The sequence below is a fragment of the Aulostomus chinensis genome, chromosome 2 (assembly GCF_037954235.1).
Source record: "Aulostomus chinensis isolate RoL2024-O1b breed Wild chromosome 2, RoL_Achi_v1.0, whole genome shotgun sequence".
Lineage (NCBI taxonomy): Eukaryota > Metazoa > Chordata > Actinopteri > Syngnathiformes > Aulostomidae > Aulostomus > Aulostomus chinensis.
Window position 1 is genome coordinate 33,087,287 of NC_141321.1, and position 20,882 is coordinate 33,108,168.

Sequence of the window (20,882 nt, forward strand, 5' to 3'; positions counted from 1 at the left end):
AGAGCAGGAGGTCTGCAAAGATGGGAGGTGAGGGGGGAAAAATGCAGAGAAATCCGAAGGGAAGTCTCCTCCGTGAACCCCTCCTGTTCTCACAGTTTAGCGTCATTCAACATATTTAACAATGAACTTCACCCTCCAGCTGCTTTATGGAGGATTCCCAATGGTCTCGTCATGACACGGAAGCAAAGGAGGGCTGTTTGTGATTCAATGCCGTTACCTCGTGATTAGTGATTAATTTACTTTGTCATGCAATTTTGAAGCTCCTTGTCCAGTGACTGTAACTGTTGTCACGAGACAGCAAAGCTAACCGCCATCCAGACGTAATCCACAATTTAACTCATTCCCACAAATAAGTTTATTTAAAGAAAATGGCCGCCATCTGAAGATTACGGGTTTGTTGCCTCCGTTATCTCGTGATAACGAACCGCCTGCATGGGAGTGAACCCACAGGACTCCTAACCTGCTGTATTTCTGTCGTGAATAATCTTTTTAATTTGCCTTTCCATCCCTGCTCACATGCAATCTAGTCGTATTTTCAGATATTGAATTCTTAGAAATGCACGGATAAAAGATATTTGTGTCTTTTTCAAGAATAAATCACAGAAGGACATGACTGACAAGGCGGCCCGGGGGAGCAGTGGTCCTCACTGTGGCCCCCATCAAGAAGGTTGTGGGTGGAGCCCCGGCTGGAGCACGGGGTCTTTCTGTGTGAGTCTGCTTGTTCTCCCTGTTCCTGCTGGGTTCTCTCTGGTACTCCAGCTTCCTCCACAGTCCAAAGACATCAAGAGGGACCAGGTTAATCCAGACTCTAAATTGACCGTAGGCGTGGCTGGGAGAGCCAATGGTTGTCTGTCTTTATGTGTTGGCCCTGCCATGGACTGGTGACCTGTCCAGGGGGAAGGCTGCTGGGATAGGCTCCAAAAGCACCAGCAACCCCCCCCCACAACCCCTAACAGCATTTAAGTGGTAGAACATGGATGGCTGGATGGATGGAGATGAAATAAATAAAATAAATACATTTGTATCATTATTAATTGTAAAGGGTATTCAGATAACTGCTTGATCATTTGGTACATAAAGTACTGTGTGGCTAACTTCCAATGACTTTGAAGGAATTAAACTGAATTAACAGCTTTGTCAAATTAACTGAAAGGTTTTGACATGTACTAAAAAGCGATTGCATTCATGCATGTTTTAGGTGTATTATTTCAATCTCCTCAAGGCCAGGCCTTTCAAGTTAAAAAAAAAAAAAGTAACTGAATAATAAAAACAGCCTCTCCCGGGGCGAGTGAAAGACATTCCCTTGGGCTGCTGTTGGTTCAAATAAGGTATTTGATATACAAGAAAAACCTTGATAATCATTAAAAGGCCTCCAATGCAATCAAAGATTTTGCATGTAAAAATTTAAATGTATAAAAGTAAAAAGTGAGAGCTTGAGTGAAAAGGACGACCAACTGGACTTTAATTAAAAGACCAATTCAAGACAAATGTTGTGAGTATTAAGCGGAGGACCAATGAGGTTACGCAATGTTTGGCTAAATCCAACAGCATTTTTATTTATAGTATTCTATTGCTGACAAAAGCTTGATTTAATGGTGCATTGTAAGCATAAATAGAGCCTTTCATGGTGAGGGACTCAACAATCAATTACCAGAATATCATAATGGCTGGAAAATGTCAACGTCTCAATTAAAAACACCCAGTTCTGTTGCTGGAAACACGGCTTCAAATGTCCCGCAGTCTCGCAAGAAACATGCGGTTGTGTTGCAAAAATAATGGCCGAAATTGTCAAGACATCTCACTCCTGGCTCACGATTGCGTCTGGTATATGCAAATTGTGGCGCATCCTTTTTCCCTGATATAAATAAAAACCCTAAAAAACAACTATTTATCTGAACTAAGACATGAGATGGAGGTGGGTGCTGCAGCCCCCCCCCCCTGGTGGGGGGCTGTGGACTAACATAATATTGGACAAAGAAATGTGAAATAAATCAAATATATGTATAAAGCCCAGCCCTCCTCTGGCTGGAGGTCGTCCATAGGCGCCACTGCTGCCAATAACGCTGGCGGTGTCAGAGATGCACGGAAGCGCACGGTTTCTTTTAGGTTGTGGCTGGTCTGCAACCACCCAAGTGCAACACTAACGATCTCTTAAAGTGAACGAAGAATGAAAACAGAGAGATGACATGAAGCAAAAACTTGTCACCAAATATTCTCAAGTCAATGCATCAAACCTCCATTACACTTCACCCAAGGACAGACAGTCCAGTGTGATTCATCGGGCAAACGACAGCATGTTCGCCCTCCCGCTCTCTCACTCACACACAGTCTGAAATTTGGTGATGATGATAACGACTTGGCCAATTCATTATGACACTCATAAAGGTTTTTCTTTTTTAATTACAGCATCGTGCTGATGGCTCCATGCCATTTAAAAAGCCTCTAATTATCCAGCACAATGGAGGGAATGTTAGAGGACTGAACTGAAAGCGTTTTTAACCTTTTAACATGGCCTTGTGGTGCCATTCATAGTTTGGCTGGCAAAACAGACACTGTCTACCAGGGACATTTTTCATAAATCTTTCACAGGGAGCATTCCTGATGGAAAATATAAGAGATAAATGTCTTAATTAAAAAAAAGTACATTAAAATCCACCTACTGTGGTCAACATAGTCATTTAAAACACAAATTTATCCTACAAATCCAACCTGTTCATAGCAGTCACTTAAACTTGATTCACTAAATATTTTATATCATATAGCCCCGATGGATGAAATTATGGGCGGTTCCGATTAAATGAAGTGGCACATGTAAACACCAGATCGGAAGAGATCACGTCACGTGTGAACAGTTGACCTGAACTCTTCAATCGGAATAATTTCAATCGGGATGAAGAAAAATTCTGCATGTAAACGTGGCTGCGTGTAACATTGTTCCACTACAGTTAGATGCATGTTGCTTAAGCCAGCTAGATAGCGTTACAGAAATGACTTTTAACAAAGAAACATTTAGAAATGTAATGTAAATAGGGAGCTAGCGTCAGCATTCTAGCTAAGCTAACGTTTTCTATCACAACTGTGAACATGTTCATCTTTGACTAGCCTTGACTGATCCGTTAGCTAACGTTTGCTAACATAAATACATTCAGATGAGTGTGGCACGTACTCCGCTTCATGTGTCTTGGCCAGGTAGAAGCCAAAAAAGTAAATAAATTAGGCATTTTTTACACAAAAGGAACCCAAAACCATGAACACTCCAGGTGGTTGTGGAGCTTTCTGACATCAAACTATAGACGACCATCTAGTAAGATTTTTGTTGTCGTCGTTGTCATGTTGTTTTACATGAAAATATAAAAATACTAACAGGACAAACTTCTGATATTTATAAAAGGAATATGCCTGTTGCCTTTACACAAGAAATATAGCAGAATATGGCGTTTCTTCAGGAGCTCAGTGTTGATAGCCAGCCAGTTTGGGTCAAAAACAATCTTGACTCACTTTATGAACTTTTATACTCGTGGCATTCAAACAGTCATGTCCAGTTAGAAATCCAGGCGTTCACCACCACTGTCCTGTCACTTTCACTCCGTAAATTCTTTTGAATTCAACCTGTAGCACACAAACACAACAGCGAGGCCTTGCACGTTCAAAACTAGCGTTCCTACATCACCACAATTTGACTCAGAGTGTGACTATCTAACAAGCGTCCTGAGATTAGAGTCACTAACCAAGATGCTCATGCACCTAGTGTAGTGTGCACGAACCTCCGCGAACAAGGGCTCCTACCAATATCCCATCATCCAGCACGGAACCTTTAGAGTTTAACCTTTTAAATATTTCTCTTTGGAATGTTTGCCGTTTCAGATAATGTTCTCTCAAAAGCTGCACCTCTGGAAGTTCTGACACATTTAAAACTTCTAAAACACCTAATTCCATCACTGAGTTCTGTAAAATCTTTGGCCTCTTTCTTCAACAGCACTGCGAAACTCTGAAGACAAGATGTCCATGCTTAAAAGTGTGTAGACGGGTTACCATATAGAATTACGTAGAAATCTCAGTAAACATACATACTAATGACTCACTTAAAAGAATGTATATCAGCAGCAGCAGCAGCAGCGTTTAGGAATACAAATAAGTGAAGGAACATCAAATCCCCATCGGATAAACAAATATAAATGAAAAAGAAGCAAGCAGCCGTGGAGGTTTGATCTTCACTTCATGTAGCGCCTCGGCTCTGAAGTGCAAAAGAGGAAATATCAACATGGATGGGAGGGAATTAACGCACGAGCACAGGCTTCAGGACCTCATCATATGTATTAACCATGTGTCGCTGAGATTTAGCCATGAAGATGCTTTCGTGCTAATACTGCAGGCTGATTGACTAAGTTAATGTTGCCGTATAGTGGCAAGGAACTCAGGGTTCTGGCAGAATGATCAAAAAGCCGCCAGCTGCTGTGGTGGTGGACAGCTGTTAGGTGCAGGAAGTCTGGTTTGAGCCCCTGAACGGCGTACGGATGTGTCTCTGAAGCTGACTGCACTCTGTACCGCAGCACCGGCTGAATAACAAGCTGTGCCACATACCATCATGAAAGCGGTTGTACTTCCCATCAAGAAGGCACCTGAGAATCAATTTGTTCTTGTGGAAAGAAAAAAAAAAAAACTTCACACAAAAAGTGACGTCTGAACCTTTGTTACTCTTCTACGATGCAACTGCCAACATGCAGAGAGGTACGAGCCTGAGATTCTTATTTTTCTACCTCTAAAAATACCTTCTCCTCCTTCTGAGGGGCTCTGGTGCGTGCGTGTGCTCGCACTCAGGTGAGATGGAGCACCGCACAAGACTTCGATTAGTTATCAAAAGGCATTATTAAAAAAAAAAAAAAAAAAGAATTCCTTATTAATCCAAATTGATTTAAAACTTCAGGTGTCTTAACACGGCGAAGGCATGAGTCAGCCACTTGTACCTTGATGCCGAGCTGCCCGCTCACCAAAATAAAACGCCAGTTTGGATGTTTCACAGGTACATACTGGTAATATTTCTGACTAGGTTGTCTGTCATTGTCCGTTTCCAAATCCTGATATGATATCAAAGTGTTAAATTAAACATGCAAAGTATTTACTTAACAGCTGTGAAAAAAGGAGGCATTTGAAGTGATTAAAATTTTCCAGGAAGGAAATTGAATCGCTCTCTCGAAAATGATGCTTTTCAGACGAGCAGCGGCGTCATTTTTTCCATATATTAACGGTAATCTTTCAACAATTATTTCATTAACTTGTCCACACTGTCCTGAAAACCCTCTGACGAGCTTAGGCATTTAGGCAAAGCAAAAAATTACGGGAAAAAAATGTTCAGCCCCGTCTCATTACAATTATCTTTGGTCGTCTTGATTAGCATATGAATTTAAAGTGTTTCACACACTGCCATAGGAAGGTGGAATCTACAGGGGCGCAACAGTTCTTTTTTTTTTAGGGCAAATACTCCATTTTGCAAGTACAAGTAGACAAATAGCCTTCTCTGCATTAGGGAGTGCCTGATCGCTGGTTAGCTTAGCACAATGAATAGGAGCGAATGGGCAGGTTAGCATATCAGTAAGATTATACCATTTTCTGAACCCCCCCTCCCCCCCATTGAACCACTTGGTTGTACAAACGTTATTTTTGTGTACAGTGCAATTGACATCAACCTGGAAAAACTGAAAATGAGAAGAAGATGGGGGGGAGGGAATACAAGGTGACAGTTTTCTTTTAAGCAAATTAATTCAGACTGAAACAAAATGCGCAAGAACAGCCAGGATAATTCAGGAAAGACATCAAGTGTGTCAAACAGACACATTCCATTATATGGCCTCAATCGACTGACAAGACAATATCTGTAATAAAGTCGGGTGACTTCATCGCTGCCTCTCACTTCTCCTGATTATCATATTGTGTTAGGCTCATTTCTACCAGAGACGCCGGCTGGTGGTTGTTGCAGTGTATTTTGAGGGACAGGATATCACACATCCATGCACACTCCACCTCCTCAGACAGTCGTCCAGCACCGTGAGGCGATAATCAAAGGAAACTGATGCGACGGTTCAGAGGAAAACAGATAAAGTGAAGGAAAAACAAACGAACGACAAAAGTCCTGGAGAAAATGACGCTCTGACTTTGTCTGCTCCGACTGCTCTTCAAAGGCCAGTGAGCTACTCTGAATAAGAGGCTCAGTACTGCCGGACCAACCGAACGCTCTTCAAATAGCGCGTTAAAAAAAATCACCACGATGAACTCCTGTCACGGTGACCTCGACCTTCGACCACCGAAACGGTTTGTTTGTCACAGAGTCCCGGTGGACGTTTGTGGCAGATTTGGGAAAAAACGTTCCAGGGATGTTGGGTTAAGAATGGCATGGACAGACGGACGGTTATATTGTCAGGCTTTGTGTGCTGCTGCCGCCGCCGTGGCACAGGAAGCGAGGAATGAACTCAGCTGATGTCACCTCTGTTCCTGTAATATACTGTTCCTGGAGAGGCTGGTGTTGTTGAGGACGGATAAAAGGTCTGGAGGGAGTTTGAAAGGTGGACAAGTGCTGTTTAACAAGGCAATCTACGGAGCAAAGGCTTAGCGTTCCCTGACCGCACGGACTCTTCATCCCACTGCCACAGAGAGCTTTGAACTCTACGATCCCAACACACACACACACACACACACACACACACACGCACACACGGATTTAGCCCCTCGTACAACCCCATCCAGTGTCTGAACTGGCTAAATCTGTGAGGCTGGACAGTTTTATTCCCACGAACTCATGACCAAAAAAAAAAAAGCAGCCACCATTGCAAGATCTGTTTATGCTTGCAGGCTTCAAAGAAAACACGTCAAGTCACTGCAGAGATCAGCTGAGAGTAGACGCAAGGGGGCGTCGACCAGGTAGACGTGAGGCAAGAGAGGCAGGTTTATTGGTTAGCCTGTCAGATGTCTGCGAGATGAGAGCGACAAAGCTGCACGAACGGAAATGCTGAGCGCGACGTCATTGGGTTACCGTGCGTCGGTCACAGCGGGCTTGAGGAGTGTGAACGTATCCTGCGACCTGCGCCTGAGTCTGTGTGCCAGGCGGTCTGGGGAACCGTCCACGCGGGCGGGAAAGGAAGTGGGCCAAAATAGTACATACAGAAAAATTTGAACATACAATAAAAGAATACTTGGATCCTCAAAGCGTCTGTTTCTCACCTCATGGACAAACAGTACAGACACTTTGCCAGAGCTGCAGGAGAGGCTTCTCTCCGCCCGCATCCTCTGGAACCGGCGCCTGCGGGCAGCACCGGCCCAGGCTGGCAGGAGGGCCGACGACATTCCCAAACAGCAGGAAGATGGTCGACTCAATCGTGTAAGTTCTTCCAATTCCTTCTTTCTGCTTCTTTTACAGAAGAGATACTCCCCAGTTTTGACAGACCAGATGCTACTGTATAGCAGCATCAACACAAACCTCCTCAGGGGCCACCATTACTAGACCACGCCCCCGTCTCCTCAAAGGCCTTTGATTGGCACAGACCACCTCTGGGTTCCTGAGACCGATTGGCAGGATTGTGTGTACTGGATGAGTCATAATCCTACAGACATCCAGCCACATGAAGGATCAGCGGCTGGTTTATGTCGTCAACGTATCATTAGCCTCGCTGAAGCGGAACTGGCAGTAAACCCGTCCTGAATATTCATGTACACACAAACTCAGTCTCCTCGTGACTCATAGATTAGGCCTATTGTGAATGGAGGTGTCTGGATTTGACATTTGAGAAGGGGATAGTTGTGGAAACACTGATTTATAGGAGAGTTTTTGCATTTTTTTTTCCAGCTCTGAATCATCAAACATCTTTAACATTTTCTTAACTTATTCAAACGGTTGACTAATCACAGCTTTGGGATCATCATCATTTCACGCGCAGAGCATCAGTCTGTCTCTCTCGCTCGCTCTCCCACCACGTAACGACGTGATAGGCTTCTCAACCTAGCAGGGACCCTCACAGCTGCCTCCACTGAAACTGGAGACAGATTGTACAAATAATTATATAAAGATATATTTATTTATTTTTTTGCTGGTTCTTGCTGTTCTCTCACGGGTCACCACTGTCCAGACACTTTTCCGTTACACAAGTTCACAAGTCCAACTTCACTGCAACTCTCTGCAGTATCTGGTATTAATTCCAGATTTTCCTCCTGATTAAAACGAGAGTATCAGCCCTAAATGAACCAGTCTGATGCCGTCACAGATATGAAGTACAATCTACAGCGTCGTGCACATTTAAATGGCAATGCAACATGTTTGAATGACGCTCCAGGAGACTCTACGACGACTGATACCGGACGCACGGCTTGTCAGACCAAACAAGCTACAATGTTCTCCCTGAACTTACCAGGGATTTTTTTTTGCAGGATTTGCTCACTGTCCGTCCCCTCCAGAGCCAGACAAGCCCAGAGACGCTTCTGTCTACATGCAGTAGGGAGCTGAGACCCACAGAGACCTGCAGACTGCTAGTTAGCATCACAATGAACGGTAGCAGTGAGGCACAAACCATCAAGTCATCAAGTGCACTATTCTGTAAAATGATCTTTGCCTCCTTTAATAGAACTAAGGTGCCTGACATTTGCTGTGAAAACACACCGTCCGTGCCATCCATGTCTCTTTATCCAGCTCTATGCTCAGAGATCCATAAACACTTTGAGCGCAGAAGAAACCAATCATAACATTCTCAGTCCAGCGCTACACTGTGACCGAATGTGGAACAAACAATTTGCTTCAACTGGATGCACCAGCTGCGAGTGTTCAGTGCTACTGTTGAAGAGGACTCAAGCGGAAGGGTTATAGTTGGCTCCAGCTAAAAAAGAGGTGTGTTTGTGCATGACGGAGCGCACGGCTGCGTGAAGAAGACCTGGACGGCACCGACTGATGCACTCCAGGGTTAGTGAATACAGGTTTGTGTGCTGTTTTGCTGTTAGTAGTAGTAGTAGGAGGAGGGAGGGGGGAAAAAATCCCTTTGAGCTTGTCACATTTGTGAGTACTTGAAAGGCAAAATACACTTCTTGGCTGAAGTATCACTTTAGTTGCCTTGTCCTGCACTTGGATCCACTCTCCTGATTCCCTGTGGAGTGTCGCAAAAACAGCCACCTCATGTCCACCTGCACAAAATCAGTGACAGCTCAGAACCATTTTGCAGAAATGCAGAGACACTGTTGCATGGGCATATATAAATATACATATGTATATACAGTAGATATCTATGTATAGATACATACATGCACAAACACAGATACACATGTACACACACAGTGGAAATGGAACTAATATTCTAAAAAGCATAGCTGTCCTCTGCCCTTAACAAAAACGCTCATTCTAAACCCTGATCGCGCGCGAGCCCAGCGTTTAGAGACGTACAATGACAATCACAGCTCTCCATTCCCACGTCTGTGATCGTCGCACTCCTCTGAAGGCCTCTGAAGCGTGGAGAGGCATCATTCAGGTCCTGAGATTGTGTGTGTGTGTGTGTGACATTATGTCCCGATTTCATCACGCGTGGCCCATATTTCACACTTGTAGCAGTGTGCTGTATAAACATGTTCATGCCGCCGCCCAATCATACATCTGTCGCCGTTGCAGTGATGAAGGACAGCGGAGCCGCTGCCAGTGCGCTTGACACCAGGAGGTCACACTGTAATGTAGACCTCAATGTGGCCCGGTTGCACCATCAGTCACGGTCGGCAGGCCAGACGGCAAACAAGTGGGATACATTCAGGCCTCTAACAGATAAACGATTCCGGTGCACCACGGAGGCGGCCATTGTTCGGCTCCGGACCATTGCTCTCTCCCCTACTTGAAATGTTGGCTGCGGGGAGGGGTGGGCTATTAGCTGTGGGCGGCAGTGAAAATAGACATACACTGTGCGAGCGCAGACCCACACAAGGACGAGGGTCTGAGAGCATGAACGCTGCAACGCTGTAATTTGCCTGTGACAAGCCAGAGGAAAAAGTGGTCAAAATGTATTGTAATGACTGGCAGCTCATTTCCTGCAGAGAGGAGAAAGTATGAGAGAAAAGAGGCTAATCAGATAAAAAGAAGATAGAAGATGTAGATGAGTGGAAATGAAAGGAGATAGAGGTGAAGATACGGCAGCGCGGTGACTAACGCCAAAAGGTCAGCCCCCCCCCCCCCCTTTAATTTGTCTCTTTGAACTTGCCAATTAGCCACAGAGAGCTACACTGGGAAACAGCCTAATCAGGATGGGGAGTGGGGGGGCGGGGGGGAGTGCGTGGGGGTGGGGGGGGTGGGGTTGTATCATCACACCATAACTTCACACCACTGCAATTGCACTTTATGTCAGTGATGTGGCGATGCTGCTCGTCCAGCACGCCTTCATAATGAGGAGTCGACCGAAAATTCACTGAAGTGGTCAAATCGAAGGGGTAGAGAGAGAGAGAGAAAAAGAGAGAGAGAGATGAAAACAGAGGGAGAGGAATGAGTCACCCGCACTTCTCTAAAACCAGACAGGAAGATGGAGAGCAGATCAATGGTAGTTGGATGATGCAGGAGGGAGAGGAATGGACATCAAACCATGACTGAGCAGAATTCAAAACCAATTGGAAGATGAGTGGATGACGGCTGGAGACTCCGGACCGAGGCTGCAGGTCAGCTGGTCATTCATCGTTATTAAGACATAAAAGTTACAAAAAAGCTGTCAGAGCAACACAAAGCTGCGACCGCTCATCAAAAAGAAATTACCTAACAATTGTTTTGATAAATTGATCTTTTTTTCCAGCAAAAATATCAAACATGTGCTGGTCCCAGGGTATTAAATACAAGAGTTTACTGCTGCTTTTGTCATTGATGACAGAAAACGAGCCTTTGATCACGTCACTTTGAACTGAGGGACACGGTAATGAGCATTTTGCAAACTTTCCTGGTGTTTAATGATAACAAATGATTGAATCCGACTTAAATCACAGACAAACACTTTTAGGGAAGGAATGGGAGGACAACTGGCTCAAGATGTCCTGACATCTCACTAAAGAGTCCCAGATTTGGCCTCTGAAACACGGCTAAAAGTCTCCCGTCTCAGTCGTAACTCACATTCATGTGGGTCATTATAGCACATTACCTTTTTCCAGGTATAAAAACTGCTATTAGTGGGTGACAGCAGCCTGTGCGCAGTGATTGCCATTGCTGTCTCCAACACTTTAATTCTATACTTTGGGGTTTTTTAAATTGTGTCTTACTTCTGAACTTTCAACCCAAAGTCTACAAATCAGAAGGTCATGAAGCCAGGAGACGGAACCTGTGTCTCGGCTTTACCTGGGCTGGGGGAACCGTCACTGAGCCCCACTGAAACAGTTCAGGTCTCAACCGGGGAACAAGTCTGTCATGCCCCCCCCATATTCCGCCGGTGACAGAACAGAGTAATTAAGTTGGAGCAGAAAATAGCTTTCACAGACTCAGTAATCCATCCATCCACTCGTCTATCCATCCTTCAGCCATTTCCCACTTCTTACATATCAGGTAGTGGGTGACATGCACACACACACACAAGCCATTGATGGGCACTAAGCAACAGTGTGTTCCCTCAGTCAGATATCGATCCATCCGACTCTGACACACACACACAGAGCCTGCTCACAATGACAGAGAGAGAACAGTTTCATCTCGAGGTGGCTGTGGTAAACTGGCAGATAGTTTGCTGACATGTGTCTGTGTGCGTGCAAGGTTAGTTGTAGCTGGTGGCTTCTGGTGGGCAAACGGAGGCAGCGCCAGTGGTGCAGTTGTGTCCCTGCACCGAGTTCCTATCCAAACACAGACAATAGAACACACCCTCCACTCCCCTTTCATCTTTTCAATTTGCGTCGGCCTCTACATGAATGTATTACAGCAATTAAAAGTGTGCCCTCTCTCCCCCTCGCTCTGCGTCTCCTCCTCTACATCGTACTGCTGTATAGCAGTAATTAAGAAGGAGTTGTGTTACACACCACTGCTAATCCCGCAGAGCCAAACTCAATCCACTGTGTTAGCAGATTACAGCTCACGGCATGGGCTCTTGTTATGCTGCTGGCGCGCACGCACACACACACAAAAAATGAACAGTTGATGTGTTATAGTTGGGCTTCTTCTATGACACCTTCAGGCATTTGTGTGTGTGTGTGTGTGTGTGTGTGTGTGTGTGTGTGTGTGTCTGCAGTTAAGATTAGCCTGACGATGCAGTTTAGTTTGACAAGCATTCCCAAAGTCTTCAGGAGATTCTCACTGTGTGCAGAGGTGGCAAAAGTACACATATTCTGATACTTGTGCTAACACACTGGTAAAAGTAGAAGTACTTTCTTCTTCTTCTTTACACAATAAATGTGAAAGTACTGGCTCGTGAAGGAACTCCAAGTAGACGTTTTAAGGACGTGTCTTCTGGCTGTTATCGTATAAAGGGACCTGAACCAGTGAATCACGTCACTTTAGCTGAATATCATATTACTCACCTATAATAACTCTCTCTCTCTCTGACAGCCCTTTTAAAAAGTTGCCAGCTGGTGCTGCATTTTTGACAAAATTAATTGATCTGTCAAACAACCCAAGAACATCCAGTCTGATGAACGTGCGAACACGGCGAAAGAGCCGAGTTTCAAGTTTTAGAGTATAAAAGTTAAGCTGTAGCTTCATCCTTGATACAGGAAGCTGAGAAAACTGCATTTCCATCGATGACATCATCCCAAGCAGAATATCAAATTTTAACGTTTTTATTTCCCCGTTTTAACATCATGTTCCTCCAACATTCTCCACTTGATTATTGGAGAAATGGGACACTATTGTGTACTCATACCATGTGTGCGATCAAGGGGACACAGACTCCCGTCAGATTCTTCCTCTGCGAACCGGGGATTGGGTGTTTTCGTCACATGACCTACAGGAGCCCTGCGCTAACAGATCTGGTTCATGGCAGGAGAACAGAGGGAAATCAGTCCTGTGGTTTCTGCGGAGCCTCGAGTGTTTGGATGTTCTGTCCTTCACGGAACAGCAGCTGTTTTCAGAACGTTACAAACGTTCCAGTACTGCTCCACAGTTGTATCAGAACATTGACAGAGACTCTCCTGGTCTTTGCCCTGGTTCCGTAAAGCTGCTCGGCATGTTAGCAGCCGTCCTTGCGTGACTGAGCCGTCGCTCTGTGTGGAGCTTCATGGCTGCAGCAAAGAAACACATCAACACAGAAGGAATGTTGCAGAGAAAACACTGAGGACGGCGGAGGCCCCCCACCGGCTTTCATTGCTTTGAAGGACTTGCTGCATTTGTTCAGACCAAGTATGGACAGATGAACAACAGTGGTTTTAAAAGTATGACCCGGGCCTCCCACAGGGGGCGCCACACCCCCCGAACAGAGGTCGCTGAGTTATTAGGAGACCTGTGATTTGGTCAAAGCTTTCAAATCGTGAAAGAATAGAGTCACGATATTTTTGACTTTACTTACAGTAAAAAAAAATAAAGCAAAGGATGAAAAAAAAAAGATGTTGGTCAAAATATAATGACTTAAAGGTTCTTTTTGATGAATCTTTTAAAATATGAATCTCTCGAAGCCAAACCGCTGTTGAAGTGCAGTGAAGCTTAAGTCTGTTGTTTTAAATTAAACCCATCGTGAAGACCGGAACCAAACAAGCGGCCGCTCATGGTGCAGCAGGGGGCTCCCTGCTTTATAAGCCACCCTCTCCTGCTCTCTCTCCCTCAGGCAGTTCAAAGCAGACGTCCGTCCCCACTGATCCTGGATCTGCTCCACCTTCCTGCCTGTGGCTGCTGTTGCAGGATGTGCTTGCTGATGGAGAATTGTTGGGTGGAGGTTCATTGAAGGAGGGAGGTACTGGACCTGCTCTACTTGGAAAGAGTCAGGAGAGAACTTTTGTTTTGATTTGCCGCCGTACGAATAAAACTGACTTGACTTGGCTTGACCTTTTACTGGCATTTCACAGACTCTCAGAGAGGTTTAATTTCAGACCCGGTTTTCTGGGACACTCCAAGCCTGTTGAATACAAGTTCTCACAAAGGTTTCTGAAAAGAAAAAGTACAGCATGCACCCCTTAAAAACCTGTCAGGACCAGGTGTCTTTATTCTGGAGCCTTCACAGCTGTCAAAGTCGGCCTTGACAGTTCGTTGCTACTTCAAAAAAAACAATGGTTTCTAACAGTTTTCACAGTAAATTCCTGCAACTGCCTCTGCATGTTGTGGTTTCCCGACGCCCCCTAGGGGCTGACATGGCAACACCCTCGATCAAGGAGCTGCGGGACTTTTGAAGAGCGTTTCCCTCAAAGGTACATTTGGTACCTCAGAAGTGCAATATTGGGCTTCAATAGTACACAGAAGGACTTATTTTGACTCACAGAAAAAGTACAAAGTAAAATTCGGGAAACACAACTGGAATACCCCCAATAACAAGTATTTGAACCCTGTAGGCCCTATACACTGGTACTTCTACTCTTGAACATGACAGATCAATTCTAAACTAGTTTTCTATCATTTATACCATGACTGCTGTCTTCACCTGAGCCTCAACCTTGCTGCTATCATCGTCGTCATGGGCGTATAAACTTAAACCTCATCCTTGATCTTCCAAGATTGAAGAAAATACAAACGAGAGAAATCTGCCAACATCAAACCACCACCAGTCACTCGTCAGGCCTGTTTGAGCTTCACGCATTTTCCCACATCACTGTGGCATGAAAAGACAGCCTATTTTAATTTCTCTGCATAATCAAGTTTAAAGGTTAAACTATTCACAGTTAATTATGTGTTTCATAATCACCTGCAGAATGTTTGCAGTTCAGGAAGCTTCTAAACCTGATTTACATTTAAGTTGAGCAACTATTGCACAAGTGTTCAAGGATCTTTATTAATCGCTGCTCAGTTGAAGCACTTTTGTTTGGCCCTGATTAGAATAAAGCTTTTCCAACCCTGCAGCTCGACCAGTCTTGGCGAGTCAGCAGCACTAACTAGTTTTCTTCTTCTGCAACATCATAATACAACAATTAGTGGAGGCCGACTCAAAGCAGGATGGGTTGGTCAGATAGCAGGTGAACCCGCCGCCCAGGAGGGCTGCTGGAGACTGGGAGCCGCGTGCTTCAGCGAGTCGGAAAGCAACAGCAGCATGTCTTGTATTTCAGCTCGTGTCTAATGAGCTCTAGTTTGGTTGCAGTGTGTTTACAGAGCAAACGTGATGAAATACCCAGGAACCTAATAACAGCTGCCTCCTACATATGTGACACTCAAGATCTGCAATTAAAACTCTATAACTCCAGTTTGAGGTCTTCACAATCTTATTCTTAATCTGTCATAATTCCACTTTGAGATAATTTGAATTTCCCTCAATTCCACCCTTTTCGGATATCTTAGTTTAAGGTCCAACAAGTCAAAACAAGATGTCTTGAACCGTCGTGTGCAAATAGACCCCCCAAATGCCTTGGAACTCAAAACACCGCCCCTGCTAGTCTGGCCCTCCAATCTGTAAATACAAGACCATCTCAATCCGGATTGTTCGTGTTTGATGCTGGAAGCAACTGCTGTGAGAGGAGGAGTGAGACCTTTTCACTGCGAGCAGCTCCTCCACTCTACAACACAGCCAACTTGACCTCCGAGCTCTTTATCTTGATAATTGTAATCTGAATAATCTCAGAATTTACCCCAAGGTCTCCTAGAGAATTTAAGTGTTCCTCTCCAAGTCGATCTTGATAAAAGCATCTGCTGAATGAGCAAATTAAAAGGTTTCAAATACCAGCTACAACAAAAGGAGACACCAAACTCCCCGCTGATCCTGCACCATGTTTCCACTCCCTGCACCACTTCACTTGATGTGAGACCACCTCGGCTCCAAAGCACCACACTGGAGGATAACGTCAACTCAGTTTGTACAATGCAAATCTAGAGAGTTCTTGCAGATGCGGCCAATATAGACGTCTCATTTTACTGATTTGCCGCTGCACTCTACCCTCCGCGCTGGAGCCCTTTCAAGCTGACGGATGATCTGACAAATAATGTGCTACGTGATGCCAGCTCCGCTTTCTGCAGCGGCCGCTGCTGTGGCTGATAGATAAGAGATCAGGCAGGGTGTGTGTGCACGCGTGTGTGTGTGTGTGTGTGTGTGTGTGTGTGTGTGTGTGTGTGTGTGTGTGTGTGTGTGACAAAGAGTGGCTTCCAATCTTTAATTCTCAACTTGTCTGTCTTTAATCAGATGAACTGACTTCCTCCAGTTCAGACAGGAAATCAATCACAGTAAAGCGCAGCAATCACTGCCCTGTCTGAGTGACCCGTACAAATGTCTCACATGTCTGGCTGGATTAATTATGTTCATATCTAAACATACATCTATTTATAAATTAAACAGAGCGATCCAAGTCTGCCTCTGTGGCGTGTTCGTCTGTGTACACCGTGGCTACACACGTCATCTTGAACGCATTCGTCCTCCTGCTTGTGTGACAGCCCGAGTGTTGGTTTGAGCAAAGGTGGACGGGGTTAGAAGACGTATTCAGACGCTGTCCATTGATCTGTTTGACAGTCCCCTCATGTCTTTAACACGCAGTGGGATTGCACAATCACTCACATTGATAGCATGAGCCAGAGAGAGAGAGAGAGAGAGAGAGAGAAGAGAGAAAGAGTTGAGTCTCCCTCAAAAAAGTGAGGCTGAGAGAAAAAGTGAAAACAAGGTGAGTAAAGCCGGCATCTATCAATGATGGGGAACAAAATTTTATGAGTTGGGAGAGTGGAGATGAGGACAGGATCAGAAGAAGAAAAATGAATCTGCAGCGAGGAGGAGAGTTGGTGGATGAGGCGTGGAACACCAGTCAGTGTGTGTGCTGATGAATGGTTGGGTGGGACAGATTAAATGCATAAAAAGACCAAGACTAAAAAGAAATACTACATCACGATATGTGCCTGTGGGCGACCTTCCACCTTTGGCCACCAGAGTGTTTAAAGTTCATCCTAAAGTCCCAGTGGAGGTTTGTGCAAAATCTGAAGAATTTCGTTTCAAAACTGAGACATCGCTTCAACAGGAATGAAACACCTGAGGCCTCGTTGCTGCCCGCACACACCTGAGGTGACAGTGACCTTGACCTCTGACCACCAACATCCCAGCAGATATTGGAGCCAAATTTGAAGCAATTCCCTCTGAAAAGTTTGGGTTAAGAATAAAGAATTCCTCCAGTGGGCAGCAGAAGCCAAGGGAGAGTCTAAACTGAGGGAAGAAACTCGGAGGAAGACGAGCAACAAGCAGCTCTCCTGTGTGCGCGGCCTGTGAGACGAGGTGCGGCTGCAGAGGTTTGGGGCGGGGGGGGGTCTGACACAGGCACTTGAACTTGATCCAAACGCTCATGTTGACCCTACAACCCGCAATCACACATTCCCACACACGCAGACAGTAATTGATCCCGCTGCAGTGAGCGCTGGCAGAAGGGCCGGACATGAAGAAGCTATGGCCTGGCCTCTGCTGACACTGAGGCTGCTCTCGCCGCATCACTCAGCAATTCCCGCTGCAATTAGGGAGCAGCTACGGAGCCGACGCGTCTATGAGAATGCAATACGACCTTCAATTAGGGGAGGGAGACGTCATTGACGTATTACTGCCCTGTTTGCTAGCGACGGCGCTACAGACTGTCGGATGGCGCCAAACTTTCTTCAAAATCCGACTGGAAAAGAAGTCCTTCAAACTTGTGGATGTGCTGTTTTACTCTCTCACCTAAAACATCCCAGCCCTAACAGTGCTGCCCTTTGGTGTTGTCAGTGTCCACGAAGCATGAAACTCCTGTCATTCGGCCTTCTTGGTGGAGTCGGGCTCATTTGAGATGCCCTTGCCTTTTGAAATGTGACTAAACCTTTGTGTTAAATGCAGCCGAGCAGCAACTCTATTAGCGCTGCTTGATCAGGCGTCCTGCCGAAGGTGATGTCACACCAGGAACTTTTGTAACAACAAAGAAAAGCATCCATTTATAGAAAATATATTCTTGTAGGAAAACAAACTGTTAGAATCTTTCCATGCTGAACTGCAGTATTTCATCTCCGACAAATTAAACACATAACTCTCATCAGTTCAGCCGAGCCACGCGGCCCGGCAAGCAGGAGACGCTGTCATACACATCCGTCATGATCACGACCGAACAAAACTGCAGGAACAATGGAGGAGGAGCTCCAGCTCTCAGGTCGGTTCTATTACCAGCTACTCTTGAGCGCTGCGGTCGCACTGTTGTGCTACTGCGACACCCAGCAAACCACCAGTCACGACTGTGAAGGAGCCACTTTGTGTTGCATCTGCACCTCGAAAACCCTGAAATCTGAAGTCTCTCTGTGCAGAAAAGCGTGAGAGGCTTCAGGGATGACTTCAACAACAGCCCCTTACCTCAGAAACACCGGCAATATTGTTTGAAATAATACAACTTTATGTTTTCCGTCAATTTCACTGCAGTCAAGCACAATCACAATTAATTAAATACAGTCCAACTGTCACCGGCAGGCTTCCTGGCACAGTTCTGACCACATACACCATGGCTGAGCAGCTGGTTCCTGCTTGTCGTCTGCACCCCCCGACGCGATCAGCTGACTTCTGTTCAGATCAGAGGCCTAAAATCTGCACGCGAAGCATTAACCCCGTCAAAATTTCCTGGGAGTAAATTTTTAAAAGCACATATTCATCTGAACACTGGAACATAAAACTGAAAATAGGCTTTTTCTTTATTTACTCAGGAGGAGAGAGAGAGAGAGAGAGAGAGCATGGCAATTTATGAATAAAAAGTTTCCGTCCGAGTTATTCAGATTCAGCTGAGACGGTCTCGCCACTGGTGACTTTGACAAATACTTCTGCCGCAGAATAAAACACACTGAAAAGTTAAGGCTTCCTTACACTCCCGCCGCCGCTCACCTCTAAATTTCATTCCCTGATATTCATTAAACCATAAACCGTGACAGCCTGTGATAAAGCCTCCAGAAACTAATCTTCCATTCACTATTGTATAGACTGTAAACAAAGTACTGGTTCCCTCCTAACACACCGTTCTAGTAGCTTCGACTGGCCGGCCCGACACGTCCGACATGTTTGGCATGTTAATGTGACGAGATCCAACACGTAATAACTCCAACTCCTCTAATCAGCCCAGCGATCAGCTCCACTTAATAAGCTAGTAAGCATTAAAGGTGCCCTTTAATCGTGGCAGCTATGAATTTATTCATAGATATCTTTTTTTTTTGTTTAAAAAAAAAAAAAAAAAGGTGTTCAAAATGAGAGAGGATTGTGGAAGATGATTGGACGGAGAGTAGCAGGGACGGTCATTCAGAAGAGAAAAGGCTAACGATAAGTAGAAAAGTGCTTCACACTCTAAATACCGACACTGAAGTTTACTGAAGGTCACTCTGCGTTCGAGTCCATCGGTTGTTGTAGGAACAAAACACCACCCTTGAACTGTAGGACGGAAGTTGCTGTGCTGTTTGTGAACACACGCGAGCCTCCTCTATGAGGTCTAAACACCAGGATCATCAACGTGCCACAGTGAAACCGTACGTTTTTCATTTTTCTGACAATAATTTAACGTAGCCAGTTGCCCCACTGGCAACAAGGGTTGCTTCCGTCACCCACGTGGACCAGCAGTCAGGAAAATAGGTGAGATTCCACTTCCAGCTCAAAAAGTTTTGGTCTAAGCGTGTTTTTGGCAGTGGCGCGGCCTGCCGTGAATGGCGCCGCACTCGACTGGTCAACTTCCAGGTCACAGAAGCACTGGAACCAACAGAGCACGCACAGAACGCCAGGCCAATCAGGTTCAGTTTGAATGGTACACACGCCAGTGTAGTTCACTTCCCAACCACTTTGTCTGGGCGTGTTAGACTTTGACAAGTGAAATGTCAACCAAACTATTGACTTTTTCCAACATTCGTAAACTCACCTAGTTGAAGTGAGCAGATACTCGTGGTTCCACATTTGGGTTTGACACTCCACCTGCTGAGCGACAGAACCATAAAACTGCTGTGAGCATTAATGTGGATGAGAGTCTGCTGATTCCCCTGGTCATTCTTCCTCCAGCCCTGGTAAACCAGTTCTGTCCTGACATGTTCCAGTCTCAGAACTGGCACCAGTTCAACTATTGCCACTCCAGTTCTACTCAGACGTCAGCATTCATCTCAAACCCAGTAAACAAGACAAAACTCTCCGCGTCTGAATGCAACTCATCATCTTTTGTCGTTAGCGCATCATGACGCAAAAGCTCAGGAACACGGCGAGGTCCAAAGAGCGTCGTCACACACGCACAAGAACAGAGTCAGTCAGGAGTTTGGATGCTGTCTGACGCGTTCCGTGTGGATATTCCACACGTCTGTGTTGAAGAGGGCAGAATTAGCTTCTCTCCCCGGGCCCATCAGCAGGCCTCATATTTGGTGGGGACACTATCATACAAAATTACAGACATCAGACACCTGTTGATGGGAGTAATAACGTGGCTCGGTTGCCATGGTTACAATGGCAACTGGAAACAGAGGGTTTTTCTTTTCTTTGGCTCACAGTCTTGTGTTCTGATGTCACAAGGCTGGACACCAAAGGGAGGTTTGTCTCAGTCGTGTAGTTTAACGCGGTGGACAGAGGACAGTCTCCCACTCAGGTGTTCCTTCATTCCTCCTGGTTTCAGACGGGAATCGAACGAGAGCCTGGGGCTGGCGCGCTCACGCTGCTCTCATGCTCTCGTTACTCATCTGTCAGTTGATTCAATGTTCCTGGGTGACTTGACCCTCACACGCTGGTTACAGCATGTTTGTATTGTCTGCCTCTCCCGCCATCTTTCTCCCACCAATGACGCACGTTTTCTAAAGCGCTGTGCACAAGTGTGAGACACTCAACACATTGCCGTTCCACTCCTCTGCATTT

General features: G+C 45.4%; 1 protein-coding gene across 1 annotated transcript in view; it reads right to left on the reverse strand.

Moving 5' to 3' along the window:
* LOC147269765 (neural-cadherin) overlaps positions 1–20,882 on the reverse strand; it is a 280,583-nt gene that overhangs the window by 244,487 nt on the left and 15,214 nt on the right. The window lies entirely within an intron of this gene.